The 23,099-nt window shown below is 39.7% G+C and overlaps 1 protein-coding gene across 1 annotated transcript in view; it reads right to left on the minus strand.

Annotated features, from left to right (window-relative positions):
- Positions 1–23,099, minus strand: part of LOC127568400 (zinc finger protein GLIS3-like) — a 282,009-nt gene that overhangs the window by 258,709 nt on the left and 201 nt on the right. The window lies entirely within an intron of this gene.

Consider the following 23,099-nt stretch of genomic DNA (forward strand, 5'->3'; position numbering starts at 1 on the left):
TACCCAGGCTCCAGCTCAATTTGCTCATTAAATATGCATGGTGAGCTCCTGACAGACCAAGAGGAAGGGGGCCTATTGTTCCCGAGGAAGGGGTTGCTATCCCAAATAAAAAAGAGCCCCCAATTAATGAGCAGAGCACTCAGAATACTTCATCAAATGGTCTACTGGACTGAGGCTTCCTATAGCCTCAGTTGTTCTTGTGACAACAAGGGAAGACAAGAAGGCCGTTACTGGTTCCTCCCCCTCTTCTTCACCCAGCTAATGAAGTAGGATGCTTACCATTACTAGCCCAAAAACTTTCAGTCCCACTTTCACAAGAGGGTTAACGGCATTGAAGAAGGAAAAGCTGGCAATCTGCCTCTCTGTCACCAGTTACGTGCACTGGGCAATGAAGGAACAGTGAGTTGGTAAGAAAAGGAAACCTTGAGATCCAGGTGGGCAAGCAGAAATAGAAATGATTACAGTGCCTATGAAGCTATAAAAGCAGTTTAAAGAATCAAGTAGCTCCAGATGATTAATAAAGGAGAGTGTAAATGAATTGTGTTAAAGAGCCCAAATGCTGCTTTTGAGAATCTCATTTGTACTAAGTACTTAATCTTTCATTTTCAACACCTCTTTTTCTGTTACTCGGCAGAATTACTGAGAGCAGTTCTTGGCTTGATGGCAGCTTTTAATCATGGACACAACTTGCACTTCAAATTATCATTCAGGGAAACAGAAGTTGCTCCCTGCAGCAGCTATCATCACATAATCCAGCAAATAAACAGATGAAGGGAAACTCAACACAAAACAATGAAAAGCACAAAAACTCCAGACATTGCATAAACAGGAATAACTCACCCACTCAGAAATGAAGCAGCTGAATGTTGCCGAATGTGCTCAGAGAAACGGAGATGAGCAGTGGAAATAAGACTGCAAGATATTTATACATCTTCAGTTCTTCTGACTAGCCCTTGCTGTTTGTAAGTTGCATGCTGCTGTTTGATTAGGGTAGCTGTTCCAAAATCTCCTCCTGCCAACATTGCATTGCCTGCCTACTGTTGCCACAATAGCTTGGAAACTTAAAAGTGAATTTAATGAATGTTATTGCATTTTCCTAAAAATTCTGGACCTTATGCAGACCAGTGGACCTAGCTAACTTTACTGTAAATCTACACATCTGATGAATATATATTTGATGAGAACTCAACTCAAAATCTAACTGTTTTTCATTTATGAAAATTTTAACACTTAGGTTTGGCAAAACAAAAAATTGATTGGGTTATTTAGTTTTTGAAATGAGCTCCCAGACAGCAGTCAGGTCTCAACGTAACTAAACAGAGGCTTTTCTTCCAGACTTGATGGCTTTTATATTTATTCAGAGCCAGAAATAGAGTGAGTGGGAGGATTTTTGGATGGGAAACCCAAAAGAAAGGGTTTCCCGCATATCCTGACGAATTTAACAGCAAGACATCTTAATTTGTTTTAACAAGTCTCCTACCTTTCAGACAGCAAAATCAAAATTGTGGGGGGTAGTCAGACATTACAGAGTTGATTTGGATATCTTCAGGATAGAGTTGAATTGGACATCATGATAAGGGGAGGGCTGGATATTTGTGGATATGGTAACGGTTAACTGTCTGGTTTTGTATGGGTAGGCATTTTGGACTCGGAGGCAACATTCCTGCTCTTCCTGGCCCACATGTGCCACAATGGAGGCACCTGTCTTGTGAATCCTGTTCTTCCTCCCTCCTTCTAGATGAAGAAAAGTAAATGTGATGCAAGTGTAAGTCTCAATGAGCCTTCTTGTAGCAGGTTGTCAACAACTGGAAATGATTGCAGTGATCTTTTCACTTAACATTATACAGATAGACAAAGTTCTTGACTATATATTTAAAAGTAATCCAGAAGATATGAGTTAGAAGTATTCCATCATGCATTATTTATATTTCCCCTAGATTATATCTGTTTCCACTTTCTCCTGAAGATACCAACTCTTAAGTGAAATACCTTTCCACAGATGTAAACCATCTCACAGTACAAGCCTTTGCTGCAAGCATTAACACTGATGGTAATTAACAGTTAATTGTTTCACTTATGTGAAGGTGGAATGACTAAGCCTTATTCTCTCATCATTTTGTTCACATTAAAACAGCAGTGTGGGTCAATCTTACCACTTATGTGGGCGTCACATAAGGAACATGAATTTCACTTGTAGGGTTCATAAAATAGCGTTGCTGGGAGCCCCTGTGCAACGCTAACCTGAAACTGATTTTCACTGTTTTGCAAGTCTCACCATTCACAGCCTGTAGCACAGTTGATGTGATCTTCGAAGCCAGCTGTTAAAGGGATATACCACAAAGCAGGCAATAATCTTACAGCTACAGGGGACTGTTGCTACTGAACGAATGGATGCTGCAATGATTGGAGGAGGATGGGTGAGGGACTGTTTCCACAGGGTCAAAGAGACCTGGTCAGGCTGCTGAAGAACAGTGCCTGCAGGAGTCATGTTCCTTTGACATGGGGCTGCAGACACCCTCCAGGACTATAGCCAGGTGTTCTTAGTAGGAGGTTGCTGTGGATGTTTCTGTTAGGATGTTAATGGAGTCTCTGAATACCAGCACTTCAGGGAAACCTGCAATGCGGGCAAATGTGTATGGTCCCTCTGCCTGCTCCTGTGGGCTGAAGGAAAAGATGACGAAGTTCTCTCCTTGAGTACATTTGGGTGAGCTTCCTAGTGCAGCAGTGAGCAGATATGGCAGATGTTATGATCCTGCAGCTAGGAAGTTGGTGATCATGACCCTGACCTTCATACGGAAAGCAGTCCAGGCACACATGAGATACTGTATTTGAGGTCACAGGAGATACAGATCTCTGTGAAGACAAAGAATGCATTTGTAGGTTTGGCCCTTTAAAAAGGAATGGTTTCAGGAAAACAGAGTTAGTAAAACCTAGTTGTTCTGTGAATGAAACAAAAACACCAGTGAGATTTGAAAATGTAACCGCAGGCAAATTTTGCATGTTGCACTGTTATGGACAATATAAGAAGTTTTACACTGGGAGAAAAAAATAAGTGCTAGAGAAAACAAAGTTCACTACAAAATTATAAGACAAATTTCCATGTAGTTCAGCCATCCAGGAATCTGCAAAATTGCTGTACTCTGCATTACCTTGACCTTCAACAGCTCAACACTATTTGTTTTGGAGTTGTATGAAGTAATTTCCAGTTCCTTTTCTCTTCTGAAGAGACCAAGATGTCCTGAATTCCTCTGCACTATTCAGAGCAGTTTTCTAACACAAAGGAAAGCTATTTCACCTGTTTGTGCCATTTACCGTACCCAGAGTAAATATTCCAAGTGTTTTCCACTACTGGTGCACATTTAGAAAATCATTGAACAGGAGCTACATTTCAGAGGATTATTACCTTTGGGTGTAGATTTGTGCAAATATTTAAAACTGAGCTGGACAAGTTTTGGAGGAAGCCAGTATAGCTGGTTATAAGAGGTAGGTGGAATGTTAGGAAATGTGCCTCACGGTTACTATTATATTCTGGGAGTTGCTTTTGCTCATCTTTGGGTGTCAGAGTTATTTGCCAAAATTTGTTAATCTCCAAATTAGTCTAAATGTTTATTCACAATGCTCTTCCTTTTTGCTCCCAAGAGATCATATGGTTGCTGGTATGGAGATCAGGACTGTGGTTTGGGGCAGCATTGTGGATTGTGTTGCTTACTTGCACTAGGGCTCAATCAGAAATTTGAAGGACCAGCTAGTCTTTGCCTGTTAATGTTTCTGTATATTTATAAAGTTTAGGGAAAATAACTAAAGAATCTGATTTCTGGGGTGGGTGAAATTAAAATTACAGCCATCAAACCCAGATCAAAAACACTCCTTACCACTTTTAACCTGTCCTTCCTCCTGCAATCTACTAACTTTCAAAACATGAACATAACACATAGAAAACTGTTCAGCAGAACTGTCAGAATTTAACTCCAAGCAGAATATCTGCACACTCTGTCAGCACTCAGACATACTGGTTCAAGAGACTTTGCTTGCGAGAAGAACCCATCATTATCCTAAGGTGGAGAGTACTTCCTATTCTTGCAGCTTCAATTTCATTGACTTCAAAGAGTTAAATTTGAAGATTATTTAACTTCTTCAAGTAATCCTTCAGAGTTGAGGATGATTTGCTTTATCTCTGGTTCTGTGGGTTCTGAAGTGACTCATGAGGCCAACTTGAGAGCTGTATACTCTCCAACAAATGGGACAGAAGGCATTTGATAGACTGGGTGGAAGGGTAATTTGTGGGATGGTAAACGCCTTTTGACATTTACACTGGGCTTCTGTGTGCTCCTTACAGTTTACAGTGCGGCTCTAAACGTTCCTTCTCCACTTTGAGCGTCAAGGGCAGGGATTCCATGAATCAGTAGGGGTGTTGCATTTTTTTTTAAAGGCGTCTCTGAGAACATCCTTGAATCTTTTCCACTGTCCACCTGGTAACATCTTCCTGTGGCAAAGCTCAGAACAGAGTGTCTGTTTCAGGAATCTGCGTTGAACATTCAATGAGCTGACTGAGGTTGTTGACAGTTCACATCCTTTCAATGGATTTGGAGCATTTTGTAGAATCACCTCAATGAGCTGACTGAGGTTGTTGACAGTTCACATCCTTTCAATGGATTTGGAGCATTTTGTAGAATCACCAGTGATGGTATCTTTCCAATGCTTTAAGGCATCCAATAAAGGTAGTACAAGTCTCATAACCATATAGGATGGCAGGGAACATTACTGCCCAATAGACCATGAGTTTTGTTCCATTTTGAAGTCTTGATCCTCAAACAACCTTTTCTTCAGTCAGCCAATGGCTGGTTCACTGAGGCAATGGTGAATTTTAATCACTGGTGTCTGTCTTCGCTAATAGGTAGCTCCTGAAATAGGGGAAGTAGTCCACGTTTGACATAGTCTCACCATGAACTTTGTCAGAGGGTGATGTTATACAATGGAGAGCCTTGGTACATAGAACACAGAACACTACAGCACAGTACAGGCCCTTCGGCCCACAATGTTGTGCCGACATTTTATCCTGCTAAGATCTATCTAACCCTTCCCTCCCACATAGCCCCCTATTTTTCTATCATTCATGTGTCTACCTAAGAGTCACTTAAATGTCCCTAATGTTTCTGCCCCCACAACCTCTGCAGGCAGTGTGTTCCACGCACCCACCACTCTCTGTGTAAAAAAAAACTTACCCCTGACATCCCCCTTATACCTTCCTCCAAGTACCTTAAAATTATGCCCCCTCGTGTTAGCCTTGCTTAACCTGGTCTTCACTGAAATTAGCTGTGTTGTGGACCCTTTCTTCAGGACCATGCCTTGAATGCCATCATGAATCAATCATAAGATGAAGATTAATTTCTATCAGCAGCCAAATTTGGGGACGATATTTCACAGTCTCTCTTAGTTTATGGAATCAAAGGCTTTGGTGAAGATGTGTTAATACAAACAATTGTCTTGAAGGGCATTGATGTGCCTCACAAATGCTTACTCCTGAGAGACAATGTCTGAACTCCTAAAAATTGGGACGAATTTTGGTTTAAATTTCATAAAGGGCACAAACTCGGGACTGCTGGAGCAGTGGTATTCTAGTTCATGGTGGGGGAAGGCACCCAGCAAAGCCATTCCTCCCTCATTTTTATCTCCCTTCTAGTTGAGTTGTAAAATCACGCTGGAATTTCTGATCTTTGTAGCATGATGGACATCTGTTATATGATGTTGGTATGCACCAGCCCCATACAAATTAAATTCATTCCCATTGAGTACATTTATTATAACCTTATTGGTGCCAAGAGGTAACAGCAGATTTGAATTGGGACACCTCAAAACAGAGCCACACACGTTCAAAATAAAAACCAACCGCTTGAGTTTTTTTTAAACTTATTCATGAAATGTAGAAAATGCTGGCAACACTGCACTTAAGGTCATTCACACTGCCCCAAGAATGTGGTGATTGTTTATCTTCTTAATATATATCACCCCTTTCATGAAGGACATCCTTGACTAGGCTTTTTTGCAAGGTCGGTCTTTTAACAAACACTGTTTTTTAAGGATATTGAATCGTCTATACTTCTGTCAAACCTTGATTCCATGGTTGTTCTGTTCTTACTTGCCCCATTGTTGAAAAGAAAAATGAGCCTGTCACTGAGTAATAGCAAATAATGTGGACTTTTTTATGTTTATACACTTTGTAATTAGTAGTTCTAATTTCCTCTTCTGGTATGCTTTTTCTTATTATGTTCTCTAAACAAGGATTAAGTAAATATTCCTCAATAGCTTTTCATCTAAGAATTGTGGGTTCTTTCAGAACCTTTTAATCAAATACTCTGTATTGTTTAATTTATTTTAGCTGAATTTCATTCTACCAAATGTGCAAGATTGAGGTGTTAAATCAAATGAAACTAAAATAGGACTGAATGGATCGGGTAGTTATAGCCATCATGCGGTGACACAGCAGTGGTGAACTGCCTTCTTGAACCAGTGCAGTCCTTCTGGTGAAGTTCCACAATACTGTTGAGCAGAGTGTTTCAGAATTTAGAATTAGCAATGATTAATGAATGGTGATATATTTCCAAGCCTATATGGTGTTTGACTTGGAGGGGAACCTGCAGGTGGTGATGTTCCCATGTGCCTGCTGCCCTTGTCTTTGTTGGTACAAGTTGCAGATTTGGGAAGTCCTGGCAGAGAAGCTGAGGAGAGTAACTTCAGGGCATTTTGTAGATGGCATACACTGCAGCAACTGTGTGCCACTGGTGGATGGATGAATGCTTCAGATGGTAGAAGGAGTATCAATTAAGCACACAATGTTTTGTCCTGGATAGTGTCAAACTTCTTGAGTGTTGTTGGAGCTGCACTCATATAGGCAAGTGGAGATAATCCATCTTGCTTCTGTCTTGTGCCTGCAGATGGTGGACAGACTTTGAATATCAGGTGGTGAATCACTTAATCACAATAGACACATAAATCCAACATGTGCAACACTCGCAGATGCAGCACTTTTCTGAACAAGGTGACAAATAGCTTTCTCACGTTTCCTCACTGTGGCTTAATTTCACACTGGGCAATAACCAGCTCAATGCTGGTGGTAGAAGATAAGATAGAGAGGGTATATGCAAGTGGTGAGACCCTGATAAAAATGCATCAAAAATGGGGACAACGATAATACTGCTGTTGACATGTTGAAGGGTGAGATCACATATAGGTTTGGCCACAGAGAACTCAGACGAGGACATCAATGGTGCATTCAACAGAAAAAGGCAGTTGGGAAAACACAGTAAAATGCTTGGAGCATTAGCAGGTCTCTCAGTAAGCCTCCGGGTAACATTAAGGAGCATCACCTACTACGTCAGAGAGTCTGAAACCAACTCAGTGCAGGGTTTCCCAAAGAGCTTAAAGCCCATACTTTCCAACCAGGGAGCTGGCAATTCTTTTCCATATACTTGTAGACCCAATCATGATGCACAGTTTGATAACCGTTGTAGCAATTTCCATTGCAAATCAAGCATTAGCTTCTCAGTCTCTGAGGATCATATTGGAAGCTCAGACAATAGTTGCACAAACTCAGTTTATTGGCATGTAAGCTAAGACTGATGCCAAAGTGAATGTGGATTCCAATGTCCATAGGTTTGCAGGGTGTTAACAGAAGTCTAGCAGTCTGTTCACCAACAGCTTACTTGGATTGCTGAGTGCGGGCCCAGGGAACAGCAGTGATTCTGTGGAGTACAAAGTTACTGTCCACTCTCAGAATGCCAGCTTTCATGATTCTTCCCCTGCAACAATACCAGTATCTTTACTCTACCTCGTAGTCAACCAATCCAGACTGGTGTCACCCATGTCAAAATATTCAGTCCACAGCTCTGAACTTAGAACTGCTTGAAGTTTTCTATCATTGGCACAAGGAAATCAGGTGCTGCTGGATTGCATAAGGATGATTGGGTTACATTAGTATAAAATATTCCATTAATTCATTTATAAATTTGGTTTAAAATGTTTATATTTTTGATAGTTTTTATTTTTGTCTTGTGTTCATGTGATGGACTGTTGTTGAAGGGAGAACCAATATATATTAAACAATATTCCCTGTTGTTGTTCAAGTAGGAGAAATGTTCCCTGAACACCATGGACATTTACAGCCATGTGCTCATCTCCCCACTACCCGCCACCTCCCCTTCAGTTGCAAGTGTTTGTTGCTGCATGTTTTCTGCCCATTCTCTCAGTTTTACTATACTAGAAACAAATAATCTCTGCAGAATCTTGAAGTCAGCAAAAAAGCCTTCACCGCCTGCCACACCATTTCTGATAGACCTTTGTAATTTGGAACAGTTACAGAAAACTTGAAACACTGGAGGACTCAGGGCAACAATAAGATGTCAATTAGCAATTGACCTACATGTTGCATAAGATTCCATTAAATAGGTGGGCAGCAGGAATAGACTTTGCTGCTGCTTAACACATGAACAACCAAATGAAGTTAACGGAGATGTAACATGGAGTGCTGAGATTCAAAATGTCATGCTTGGTGTCAAATCAGCAATGCATACTAAAAGACATCTGCATACTTCTGATGGGCATTGGTTGCACACTCACTAATAACCTCAGCAGTATGCTAGGCAGCAAGGTTCATAGGAAGATAAGAAATAGGCCATTTATTTCCAAATACCTGCTCTGCCTTTCAATAAGATCATAGCTGAACTTTTACCTCAGGACCACTTTCTAGACTAACATGATATCCCCTGATTTCCTTAATATCCAAAAATCTAATCTCTATTTCTTTTGCACTCGCGGGTGGATAATCCAAAACAGTAACTATCCTCCAGATGAAGAAATTGTTTCTCATCACTGTCCTAAATATCTGATTCCTGGTTTTTTGGCACACCAGCTAGAAAAACATCATCTTTGTATCTGTCCTATCAAGTCCCATAAGAAATGTTTATGTTTTAATGAAACCACCTCTCATTCTGTAAGTGGATGGGGTCAATCAGCTTAATCTCTCTTCATATGACCAATCTCCATCCCAGCAATCAATCTGGTGAACCTTTGTCAAATGTACAGTATATTCTTCCTTTCATAGGGAGATGTGTGCACAATATTCCAAGTGCGGTCTAACCAGGTTACTCTATAATTCCAGTAAGATGTTTTTACTCTTCAACTCAAATTCTCTTGTAATAAAGTTCAATGTACCATTTTTCTCCCTAAATGGTTGCTGTACCTGCATATTAATTTTTAGCAACTTGTGTAAAAGGATAGCCACGTCCCACTGATCACCAGTACCTTTCAATCTGCATTTAAAAATACTACACTTCTCTACTTTTATTAACCATAATGGATGATGTCACTTTTTATTCTACACTGTATTCCATCTGCTATATCCTGGTTATAACATCTCATGCAGCAGTGATGCACATCTTTCCACCATCTCCTTGTGAATAAATCATTTTGTTTTACTAGCTTCCTAATGCTTTCCTTATGGTGAATGCTTTAGGAGCTGCTGTCTTACTCAGATTTGAACTTCCCAGTCAAGTGTGCTGAGGTCATACTTCCAAGGCAATATCCAACTCAAAATCTGCTTTGCCTTTGCTCCAAGATATCATGTCAATACACTAGTAGCAACTGTCACTGACCTGAAATGTTAACTGTTTTTCTCTCTCCACAAATTCTGCCTGACCTGCTCAGTATCTCCAGCATTTCCAGTTTTTATTTCAAAGATAATTTTTTCACCTCTGGAAAATGGATTGAAAAAAAAAGTCAAAATAGTACAGGTAAGCTGTTAGTCTGAGGCCAGACTAAGAAATATCATGAGGACAGTGATAAGGAAACTTTATTCTGCCTCTTACTTGTGCTTTATTTGAATTGCAAACACCTGATCTTATACACATAACTTTGCTTTACATTGAAACTGTATGACTTTGTAGAAGGTGAAGACTTAATCTACATTTATCCTGTGTTAGAACGTGGAGTAGGGGTGGGGTGGGTGTGGTGGATATTTCTCCTCTGTGATATCTCCTAGGTTCAGTGGGATCATGTAGGAAATGTTGATGAATCTGAGTCCTGGCACCCTCTACTGGGAGCACTGACAGCTGTTCCTTGAACACCTGCTATATACAAATAATAAGAAAGGGACCAAAGCTTTCTCTGCCCCTTTTGCTACTGGGCATCTTGTAGAATATAAGCACTAAGAAGAGATGTTAAAGGGAGAGAACTCTTGAGGCCACCTGGCACTTCATTTGGTCTAAAGAGACCTACCCTCTTGGTCCTGGCCAAATCCATCAATGGCAAACTTATTTCTTGTTTTTCAGTGTTTCTGCCTCTTCATGATCCTTTGCCACCACTTTGGAAGGGCCAAAGCAGGCCTTCTCTAATCACCCAGAGTGTTTGACCTCTACCTCCAGGACATCCACCTCAACATCAAGGCAACAACCTCTTACTTGCAATTATACTTATTTACCCAGTTGAATGAGGATTTGGATATATATCCTACATTGGAAAACAAGGATGCATTGGTATCAATAAAAACATAAATTGGGATTTGAATTTAACCCTTATTCATGACCATGGGGCTCTGTCGTATTCATTCATGCACCCCATGAAAATTTTTACCAATAAGCTAGGTGCACTTATTGCTAAAGTAAATCTGTAACCACCTGCATCTACCCATTGCCTTTTCTGACTGAAAGTGGTAATTAGGATGTGCACAGCAAGCATTACACTGCATCTAAATTGTGCTTTAACTGCTTCATAATGCTTTACATTATGATTAGTGCTGAAAGTAACAAGGGTAGATTTTCTTTTCCCACCACTGCAATATCATAGACTGCTGCAGTAATCCTGAGCTGGGCTGTACCTGTAAAGAAAATACCAAATATCATGATCCAGACCATTAACTAGTTTGCATGCCTTCCTCACCACTGGCAGAGGCCAAGTACGATGTGGCAAGTAGCTCATCAAATGACTCCCCAATATCAATGTGAGAGGAATAAGGTGGAATACTCTCTGTGAGTGCAACTGCAACAGTCCTCAATGGCATCCAGGACAGTTGATTTTACAGGCATTTCATCTACTAGTCTGAAGATCCACTCCCTCCACCATCACAGTGTGGCTGCCAAGTCTACTTAGAAGAAGCCAGCTACCATCAAACAAACCTGCCCCCTCTACCATTAAGGATGACAAGGTCATGCAGAGGAACAACATGATTTCTATGTTTCCCCCAAGTCACAAATCATCCTGATTTGGACATATATCTCCATCTTAGGCAGTCCCCTACAGTTGAGGGTGACTTACTTCTACACCTGTTTTTGTGGGTTCTGAGGTGACTGATGAGGACAATGTGGAAAATGCAGACTCTTCACCACGTGGACTCCAGCTGTATGTGAGAAGGTAGCTCGTACCATCTTTACAAAGACAATTAGAATTGAGCAAAGGAGGGACCTTGCACAGCTCTCACGTTCAGCCTTTTGAGTAGTAGGAGGACTATGGACCTTCCTACCTCTTTTCGTTGTTAAGGCTGAGCTGTGCCTGTGGCTCTGCAAACCCACTTCTAGCTAAACAGGATTCCCAATGAAATTCCAGGGTTCTGTAGAGGGATGAAGATCTGAGATGAAAGTTCTTTATACCCATTTCCTTTCTGCTGTTTCTGGAAACTGATAACCCCCCTGTAAACACTTAGGTCAGCAAAGAGCACTTCCCCCCCAAAATATTAACTTATGGCAGCACAATGGTAAATTATATGGCACACTGTCAATTCAAGTAATAGAAAATATTACACAATGGATGACAGAGATCTTACGCTGACTTTGAAAGTTTTCCAGAAAGCCTTAACCGGCCCAATGTGGAAATCCTTCACTGAGCACCACATGATAGGGCACCAAATTAATGTCATATAATTAGCTCCATACACCCAACTGAAGCACAACCTTAGATCAAAATTGTCTCTTAATGTTTTTCTACCTCCCACATGCACAATTCAATCAAAATTTATATTCTAAAACCCAAAGATCTTTTTCAAAATGTAATTTAATTAGTGTAAAGCTAATGTATTTACTCTGCTTCACAAATTTATTACACAATACTTTCTTCTGTGTCTTTCTACAATAATTTTGGTTGAATCAGCTCTTGTTTGGTTTCATTGTCTGTGTTTAGCTGGGTTGTGGTTACAGTAGAAATGTCAATTATCCAAAGTAATTGAGAGCAGAAATGTACAGATAATTCCTTTGTTTAAATAATGAAACACTAATCAAGAAAACAGATGCACTGTGAACTTATTTTAGTGTAAAATAAAAATTCAATGGCTACTTAGATCTTTGATTCAGCCTATTGTAAGCAACTACACATGAATTTATAAACTGTAACAACACCCTCTCCCCACATCTGTAAAAACTACACCCCAATCTCCTGCAACAGAGTATACTGTTCCAAACTGTACAGTTACAAACTATATCCATGAATTTAATCATGGAAGAAATTGTATCCATATAGCTCTTATATAATAAACTGCAATAATGCAATTCTGTTTCAATAAACAAATTTTTCCCATCAATACTGGAGTTCCAAAAGGCCTATCACTTTTGTCACTCTGCTCCTTCTTCACATCTATCATCTCTGCTTCTAATCACTCAACTTATGCACTACTTTGCTCAACAGTTCATTTTGCAGTTCATATGTCTCCGCTACCATGATTCATCTTTAGATCTTTCTATAGACAGTTTTTTCAGCTGCCCTTAAGGAAGGATGCTTATTGGTGTTCCACCTAAGCAGTGCAATTCCCTACTTTTTTTCTGAGTTTATGCACAGTAACTGCAAGCAATTTAGGAAAACACATGCACCACAACAAACAAACCTGCATTGATTGAAGTAATCATTGAACCTCTTAAAGCATCAGTGTTCAACTCCAACCACTGATGCAACTCGTCAGAGTGCTTAGGATGAATTGTTTGACAAGACGGAACAGGAGCATCCTGCTTCTCCAAAATGTAACAATTTCCAAATCATGCAGACAGGGGTGGGCAAGTGGAGTGGGGGTTGGAGTGCCTGGGCACCACCATCATCTCAACTTTTCTCTACATTTCTTTTCTAAAGCATCTTATATGCTGTTCCTTCTCCTTGCCTCCCTATTATGTTTAAATTATTATTACCCAGGCTCCTGTTCTGGTTCAATTTTTCCTTCCTTCTACAACCTTTGGATTTTAATACCCATGCTGTGTGTTACTTAGTCACTGCTCTTCCTTCATTTTTTTTTATACTCTTTTCAATATTTTTATTCTTTTCATGATGGCACAGTGGTGCAGCAGGTATTCCTAATGCCTCATAGCTGCAGTGACCCAGATTCTATCCTGATTTCCTATACTGTTTGTATTGAGGTTGCATGTTCTCACTGTGACCATGTGAACTTCCCCTGGGTTCTCTACAGTTTCTCCCATATCCCAAGATCACAAGACAAGGGAGCAGAAGCAGGCCATTTGGCCCATCGAGTCTGCTCCAAGGAAAAGGGAAAAAATGAGAAATGTGGGGGGGGGGGGGGAAGGATGAAAAAAGAACTATTCTAATACCAATTTCCAGCCTTATCCCCATATCCCTTGATAACCTAACTATTTAAATATCTATCTATCTCTTCCTTGAACGCCCCCACTGATCTGGCCTCCACTGCTGTACCTGGCAAGGAATTCCACAATTTAACCACCCTCTGGCTAAAGAAATTTCTCCTCATCTGTTTTGAAACTGTACCCTCTAATTCTAAGATTGTGCCCTCTGGTCCTGGACTCACCCACCAAGGGAAACAGCCTAGCCACATCTACTGTGTCCATTCCTTTCAACATTTTAAATGTCACTATGAGGTCCCCTCTCATTCTTCTGTACTCCACTGAGTACAGTCCAAGAGCCGACAAACGCTCATCATCCATAAGCCCTTTCATTCCTGGAATCATCCTCGTAAATCTCCTCTGAACCCTCTCCAACATCAGCACATCCTTCCTAAGATATGGGGCCCAAAACTGCACACAGTATTCCAAATGAGGCCTCACTAGTGCCCTGTAGAGCCTCATCAACACTTCCTTACTTTTATACACTATACCTCTCGAAATGAATGCCAACATAGCATTCGCTTTCTTTACCACCGATCCGACCTGGTGGTTAACCTTTAAGGTATCCTGCACGAGTACCCCCAAGTCCCTTTGTACTTCTGTACTTTGAATTTTCTCTCCTTCCAGATAATAATCTGCCCTTTTATTTCTGTTTCCAAAGTGTACAACTGCACATTTCTCAACATTGAATCTCATCTGCCATTTCCTTGCCCATTCTCCTAAACTATCTAGGTCTCTCTGCAAACTTCCTGTCTCCTCAATACTCCCTACTCCTCCACCTATCTTGGTGTCATCCGCAAACTTAGCCACAAAATCATGACTGTTGAAGGGAGCACGGCTTCTCTTGTGTCTTGCCCAAAAGTTATTGTCAGACAACATCAGTAATGCAGATTATCCAGTCTTACCTTATTGCTACTTATGGTAATGTGCTACATGCACACCAGATGCCACATTTTTAAAAATGCAACACAGGAATTTCAATGGTTGAAAACCTTTTCTTTTGGACATCTTGAAGTTGTGAAGGTTTTATTTAAAGCACTTTTAATTTATTGGAGGAAAGGATGAATGTTTGAGTTAGGGGTTCCACAGGTAAAAGGCAATGTGACAGCATGTGTTAAAGCATGTACAGAAAAAAAATCACCAACCAATCTTACCAAACATCCCTACTAATACTTGACCACATCCCCGAACTTAATTGACTGATCATACCTTTGGTCTCCATTGCCACCAACAACAACATCCTCACCCTCGAGGTTGCCTTCCTCGATGTCTCAAGTCCTAATTTCCTGACACCCACCTCTGCTCCCTGATGCAGGTCCAAACCTCCCAATCATCAACAGGTTTCTCTCTCAACTGCCACTTCCCCAATACCGACCTCCCAAGACCACCACCATCACAAACACAGTCTTACAAGGCACGAGGAGTGAATTTGAATACTTTCCATTAACCTGGATGCTCGGAGCTCCAGGATAGTTTGACACCATCCAAGATAAAGCAGCCCACTTAATTGCTACCCCATCCACCACCTTAAATAACTACATTCCACCATTGGCACAGGATCTACCATCCACATGATGCACTTCAGCACTAACTGAACCTAGAACTCTGAACTATAAAGGCAGGAGCTCAGATGAATAAGGCGACCATTAACTCCAAGTCGCGCATCATCCTGACTTGGAAATATTTCAACATTGTTTCATTATCATTGGATCAAAATCCTGGAACACCCTACCTAATAGCATTGTGGGAGTATCTTCACTCCATGGACTGCCATTGTTCAGGGAAGCAGCTGGCAACATTCTCTACAGGGCAACAACAACATCCAGTAAATGCTAGTTTTACCAGTGACTCCTAAATCCCATGACTGAATAAATTACAGGTTAAAAAAATTGTACTTTGATCAAGATTTTCTCCGACTTGGATCTGTTTTGGCACATGGCATGTGATTTGCTTCATTGACTATTGCTTTACTGTGATTGGATTAGCTGGGACTAAATTCATTTTCATTGGTCAATATGCCTGTTTGTGCCCCCATTCAAAACATAACATGCCCTATTTTATTAGCCAATGAAATCTTCTGGCCTGATTCCCTTCCACCGTTTCCACCAAGGTAATGTTGAATTTCACTTCTGTCGAGCTTCACACTAATAAAAATATTTAGATTACATACAGCTTTGTCCTTAATCATTTTTATACCATTGATGTTGACCAGTTTTTCTTCTTGTTGATAGTTTATTTCCTACTTAAACTTAGAACAAATTAATTACTACTTGCCTATTAAAAAAGTGGATATTGCCTTGTATTAATAGTATGAGTTTCTTCAACACCTCCAGTGACTTGTTTCCTCTGCCTGTTTCCAAACTGATGTTGGAAATGGTGCTCCACAGTGGCATTACCTCTACAAAATTAATCTACTTTTAAATAAATTGTTGTTTCTTTCAATCCAGAAATCTATCCATTTGAAATGATGTAATATTTCATAACTATAGAAATGGTTACAAGAGTTTTGTTCCCAGGTCACACGAAGTCCAGTGCAAAATACCATGATGAAAAGATCTTAGTAATTCCAAGTAAATGTGCTGAACCAGAGACAGATATCTGCTTTCGGAAACTTTCCTCTTTTCACAGCGTTGAAAACGAAATGTTTGAAAAGAGCTGAATATTATCATGAATTTTCACATTTTCAATTTAAATACATAGAACTGTCAAATTCCAACTAGACAATAGCTGATGCCAAGTTTGGACCTGGTTTATGGAGCCAAGGTTCATGAACTTAGAATGTTATAATAAGGAATGAAATAAAAGATAGTTCCCAACAATATTTAAATTATATCCTGAGAGTAGGATGGAGCATGTTAATTTGAAGAATAGAAACAAAATTAAGACTGATGCTAAGAAGCGTCCCACACAGAACATATAACGTATGGAAGGGCCCGGGCTTGAAACCAGAACTATTGACACTGGAATGGAGAAAGTTAAGTGAAGATAGCTTTCTGAAGATAGTGTACAGTCATGGTGTTGAGTAAGGAAAAATACTGGTTCAAGAGTTAATGATCAAGTGCCAAAGTTGATTTTATTTATTGTGGAGTCCTTGGAATGCTGTACAGTGATTAATTAAAGCAGAAACTACTGCATCGTTTACAATAAGTAGGTATTTAAAGCAGGGAAAGGGTTATGACCAGGATGGTGAGATTAGATTCAGGCAGCTCAGGCAAAGATATGACACAATTTTTTTTATGGGTTGTAAATCCATGTTAGAAATGCTTAATATGCAATATTTTCTTACTTTTCCTTTGTCCCTTAATCTAATTGTTCTCCCTAAACCGCCCCCCCCCCCCACCACCTTTTCTCTTTCAATAGCTGGTCTGACTCTAATTTACTCTATTTCCTTCTCTGTCATTCCCATTTCTTTCTGGATTTTTATCTATCAGTTTTCAGTGAGGCAGCCGGTCTCTCGTTCATTCTCCTAGACCCTGGATGACCTAAATGTCCTCATCATTACCAATTTGCACTTTCAGCAAGGAAAAAATGTTTCAGCTGAAGGAGGGGGAAAAATCAAACCAACAGGAATCAGTGGACTGACAGGTCTGCTTCTGTGCTGCAAGACTCTATGATTCAATAACACAGTATGTCACAAGTTGCTGCACATCGGGAAATCTGGACAAACACACCAAAAATTTTGTTGGACAGAGACTTTTACCCATCATTCTGGCCTGTATTCAAACAAAAGCCTAGATATTAAAGAGTAGTTTAGTAACCAACTGCAGCTGCCAACTTTGTTAAAATTGCTTCCTACAACAATGAATTGATTCCCCTTCCCCATAATCAAAGACATGTATTTTCTATTACATTGGACTGCTGCCCTCTTCTTGCTGTGATGATTTATTTCTATGCCTGAAACTCTGTATTCACGAGATTTCAAAAGAATAAATCCATGCAATGCATGTCCTTCAGAAAGTGACTGGTGATTGCCCAAATTAATTTCATGTTTGATACTTAGCAGGCAAAATTGAATCAGAAATGGATGCAGTCTTGCTCCGGAATGGAAGATAATCGTCTCAATGGGTATATTTACTGTGTATGTGGTTGTTATTATTATAATAATATTAATATAATACATGTAAATTATCAATATAATACTTATTAAAAGATCATAGATTGGGGAGAAAGGTTGAAGGCATGTGCTATTTAAAAGAATTTGCATAGGTCTGTATTGTGAAGATAGTTCATGCAAGTGCAATTCTCAATCAACATTTTTAATCTACTTTTTTTTGGATTACGTACACGTGGATTCAGTGAGTGAATGCACCAACTAACACAGTACTGCACCTGCAAAGTGCCAGGCTAAATCCACTGTCTTCCCTTTACTAAATGATTTCAGCCAAAGTGGAAATGGATGTGCTAAAACTGAAGGAAGTTCTGTCTCTCGGTTATTATCTAGTATCTCCAGCTGTACATCATGCAAGTGAGGAAAGACTGGAGTAGGCTCCCATTTTGGGCACGAGTTGTTCTGACTGGGTTCATGCAAGATTGTATTTGGGACAAAATACTAGGTTGTTGGAGCAATAGAGCTAGAAGATTCACTGCCTGAGGCTAAGGAGAGAAAAGGAGAGGAGAGGAGGGGAGAAGTTGAGTAAAGAGTTGCAGCACAGTGGCACAGCTAAAAGAGTGCTGCCTCACAGCGCCAGAGACCTGGATTCAATCCCAACCTCCGTCTTGTGGAGTTTGCACTCTCTCTGTGACTGGTATTGGTTTATTATTGTCACTTGTACCGAGGTACAGTGAAAAGCTTGTCTTACAAACTGATCGTACAGGCCAATTCATTACACAGTGCAGTTACATTGAGGTCGTACAAAGTGCATTGATGTAGTACAGGTAAAAACATTAACAATACAGGGTAAAGTGTCACAGCTACAGAGAAGGTGCAGTGCAATAAGGTGCAAGCTCACAACAAGGTAGATCATGAGGTCATAGTCCATCTCACTGTATAAAGGAACCATTCAATAGTCTTTTCACAGTAGGGTAGAAGCTGTCCTTAAGCCTGGCAGTACGTGCCCTCAGGCTCTTCTACCTTCCACCTGATGGAAGAGGAAAGAAGAGAGAATGACCCGGGTGGGTGGGGTCTTTGATTATGCCGGCTGCTTCACCAAGACAACGAGAGGTAAAGACAGAGTCCAAGGAGGGGAGGCTTCCTCTGGGTGCTCCAATTTCCTCCTACATCCCAAACACGTGCAGGTTGGTAGTTTAATTGGCTGCTCTAAATTGCCCCTCGTGTGTGTAGGTGAGTGGTAGAATGCAGGAGCATTTGTTAAGCATGTGGGGAAAATAAAATAGGATTAATGCACAATTAGTGTAGTTGAGTCAGCATTGACTTGATAAGCCAAAGTGCCTGTTTCTGAGCTGTGTTTCTCTATGGTTCTATCTCTGTATGAAGAGTGAAGAGGATAATGGGGAAAAAAAGACAAATGGAAGGGAATGAAAAGTAGAGGAGAGGATGGTAGTGGAGAAAATGAAAGAGGAAAAGAATGGAGAGGACATCTGAGCTGGGCAGAACAGAGGTGAAAAAGTCAGCGGAGGGTACAAGAGACCAGAAGGAAGCAAGAAAGGGGAGAGGAGAGTGGGGAGGGGAGTTCAGGAGAGAGAAGAGCAGAAGGAACCAGTGGAGAGTAGGGAGACGGAGAGAAGAGGAGAGGAGGGAGAAGAGAGCAGAGGAAAGGAGAGTGAAGAGAGATTTGAAGGGCCAGATGAGAAGAGAGAGTGGTGGAGAGCAGAGGAGAGAAGAAGGAACTAGAGGGGAAGAGGAGAGGAGAGGAGAACAGAATGAAGGAGAGCACAGGAGAGATAAAAATGGAAGAGAAGGATGGAATGAAGATAGGGAAATGCAAAGAATAAGTGAGGAGAGAAAAGCAGAGAGGAAGCATGTAGTAAAATGAAAAAGAATGGAGTGGGAAGGATGTTTCTATTTAATATATACTAAATCGCTACCTCTTGGTTTCCATAAATTTTTCCTGACAAACAATAATATCACAATTTCTCTCTGAAATAAATCTTCCACCTGCAAACTCCATGAGGTAGCCTGAGGTAGTCATTTTGCTCGGTACTCCCAAAATTGTCCCTTTTTTTGAATTACAGGATATACTTAAAGTCACAGGTAGATGTCTCAGGGCACTTCGTAAGATGTACAGTTACAGCAATAATCCACTAAGCATGTTGCTCTTTCGTTTAACAGCGCCTACATATTTGATTTTGAACATCAAATTACATTATTGAAAGTAAACTCTCACACTCCAGTCTGGGGCTTAAAATGGAAATTGAACTAACTAGTTCCTGCCGGAACTGTTCTTCAGTTACATGTGGATCTCCACAGAGCATAAACTTGATAAACATATTTATCCTCAATAATTTCAGTTTATATTCTGTGGTTTTAAGCAATTTCCAACAAATTGACCATGGCTATGTGGTCATACATTTTTCTTTGTATTTGGATATTATTGGAGACTATGGTTTTCCAGATAGGTATCAAAATGTTTTCATGCCATCCCTTATATTAAATTTGTGGTTCTTATAGAAGAAGTACTGCTCAGAAGGATTAGGACATTGTACTTTATTTGCAAGCTGAAATTCCTCTAAAATAGTTCATGCTTTGGTATTGGGACATAGTAAATGAATTGCATCCCCAGTGGGAGTCCTCTGAGGTACAACACCAGTGTGGTTGTTGCTCCATGAAATTTTATTCTAATCCGGAGCAGAATTTTGTGATATAATGTTTAGGGTTTTATTATTAGTTGAAGAAAAATCTCTCATTGTGGGCATTTGGCGCCCATTATCCATCCTCAGGGTTTGCGATGCAGTACTCCTGCTGTGCAAATTTTATTCCCTTTAAGTCTTTACAGCAAAACACCTATCAAAAAGTATATTTTAAAATATATCTCTTCCAAAAAAAAACAAAAAGTACACTTGACATATTCAAATAGCTGCTTGTATCTCTTTAATTGGTACGTCTTTCACCCCAAAAGAACTGATTCATGCTCGGGGGAGGGGGTGCAATTCCACACCTTGCTGCCCAGTAGTGACCTACCTTCATTTGTAGGCCCAGATTTTGATTGTTTTTCAGCAAAGTGACCATGCAGGGTATCAGAGCCAAGTCTAACCCTGATCTCAACCTACCACTTGCACACTGACACTTTCCAGAGAAGGATAGGAGAATAGAAATCAAGAACAGAGACCTTGGCAGATTTTTCCCTTCTACATTACAAGCACCTCGGGCACTTTTGCAGCAAACCAACTGCCCCTCCAGCTGAGTTCAGCTCACTCAGTGGCATTTCAAAGATCAAGCCTGAAGTGTTGCTAGTCTCAATACAATTCTTACCCACTGAGTCACAGATCATGAGTTACTTTCACAATTTGCTTCTTTGAAAAAAAATCAGATTTTTTATGAAAACTGTAGATGTTAGTTACTGGAAACCAAACTTATGTGTTTCACGTGAAGTACAACGGGGGAGGTGGCAGCTCTCCAGATATCAACTTGTCCAATGTATCACTGCAGTGCAACCACAATATTGTAATAGTACTGAATCAAATAAATTATGTAAAATATGGTTTATGCACAGAAAATATAGAGTCATCTGATTTATTTAAATTTACCTCATAAAATTTAAAAATACTGGAAGTTAACATTTAGATCCTAATACATTAAATGTTGATTTCTCATCTAATGTCAAATAACAACAAACATTAATCTAGTACTCTTCAAATAAACAAAGAAGTTTACTTTTGGGGAGTGGGGTAGTTTGTTGGAACAATTCCTCTCCCACACCAGCAATGTGTCAGTAAAATTGTGCCCCAAAGAATAAAGTCAATGCAAATCAAAAGTTTTGCTCATTGGATGAGGAAAGGATCAAACCTACTATGATCCTTCCCAGGACAAATAGCTTGTTGATATTCTGTCCAGGGATGTGAAGAATGGACATTTGATTGAGGTACCAGAAGGCTGGCAACAGTCATGAACTAACATTCTGGCAGGATTCAGAGCTCTCAGTGGAGGGCAGAGAAATATCAAAAGGGGAAACTAACTTGATTTAGTTTGCACCCCTAACCTCAAAGCTCATTATGTAATAGGCAACAGATTTCAAACAATTAACCTCAATTACAGAACAAAACAGGCCAAACTGTTCTCACAAATGTCTGACACAAACCACCTTTTATATAGAAAAAAGAAATATATGTAAAAACTATTTTTTATATGTGATCAAAATTATTGACAATGACTAAATATTTGTTTTGGGCTTGCATGTGATTCCTAGCATACTGTAATCTATACATCATTTCTATAACATCTGGGACAACATTTAAAAATGCAGAAAATCCAAAAGTCAAAGAGAATTCTTCATTATATTCTTCCTACCTAGAGGTAGAAACTAAGAAACCTCACTGGCTCTGACAATATCTTTTGCAGCATACAGCAATTTCAAAAACCTACTGTTTGTTCTCTGATGAAGTCAAGTCTTTTACTTCTTTGCTCAAGTCTTTGTGTCAATAATGAACCTGAGTTCAAGGCACAAATAGAATGAGTCCTCGATAGTAGGGAATAAATGGCACACTTCCAAAACTGATCTTCAGTTTAAAAAAACAAGTATTTTTATGATGGATCAAGATACGAAGTGTGCTTTCAGTAGACTACCATCAATCTGAGTCATTCTGTACTGGTAAAACATATTGAAATGTCTTTGGAGAGCTACATGCAGCTTTGAATAATAATGCATAGGTTTAAATGTATTAAGTATCAAACCAGCTTTCAAAACACCAGTTTTTCTAACATTGTAATGGTTCTAACCCTGTGGTTGCATATCGTCCCTAATTATTTTCTTCATCCATTTCAGACGTTACACATGCTTTCAAGTGATGACTAATGGGGTTAAAACCCACAATATTACCATTACATGAGTCTGTCAAAGTAAGGTGCATTAGCATGTATTATTCTAAGTAGTTTTTAAAATTCTGTTAAATCTGGGATACACTGCTTCATGACATAAACAGCTCTCTAATAGCTCAATCAAAGTACTAACTTTTTATTTAATCCAAGACTACAATCTCAAGCAGCTTCCATTTGATTAGGGCACTATGAACTTTCAATAAATATGTGCATCTGCTCATCATACTCTGGCACATTTCTGCCTTTACCTTGGTTACAATTTATGCATTACTCACACCTCACTTTATAAATATGCCCATAAGTCTTTTTGCTCATCCCTATGTCTGACATGCATAAGAGTTCAAAATCTTTTAAACCAAGAATTTACAAATCCACACAGGTAGAGTTTTTTTTCCTTAGGAATTTCAGACACACGTTAAAGATAGGATTGCACCTGAACAGATTATTTTTATAAGGTACATTTTCCTCAAAAAACACTTCACACACTGATAAAAGCTTTTCAAATAAACTTTGTACACCTTTCTCGAACTGCGATTATTAGTGAATTGACAAATGTTGAAGCAAAACAG

The sequence above is a fragment of the Pristis pectinata genome, chromosome 3, assembly GCF_009764475.1.
Source record: "Pristis pectinata isolate sPriPec2 chromosome 3, sPriPec2.1.pri, whole genome shotgun sequence".
NCBI classification, from domain to species: domain Eukaryota; kingdom Metazoa; phylum Chordata; class Chondrichthyes; order Rhinopristiformes; family Pristidae; genus Pristis; species Pristis pectinata.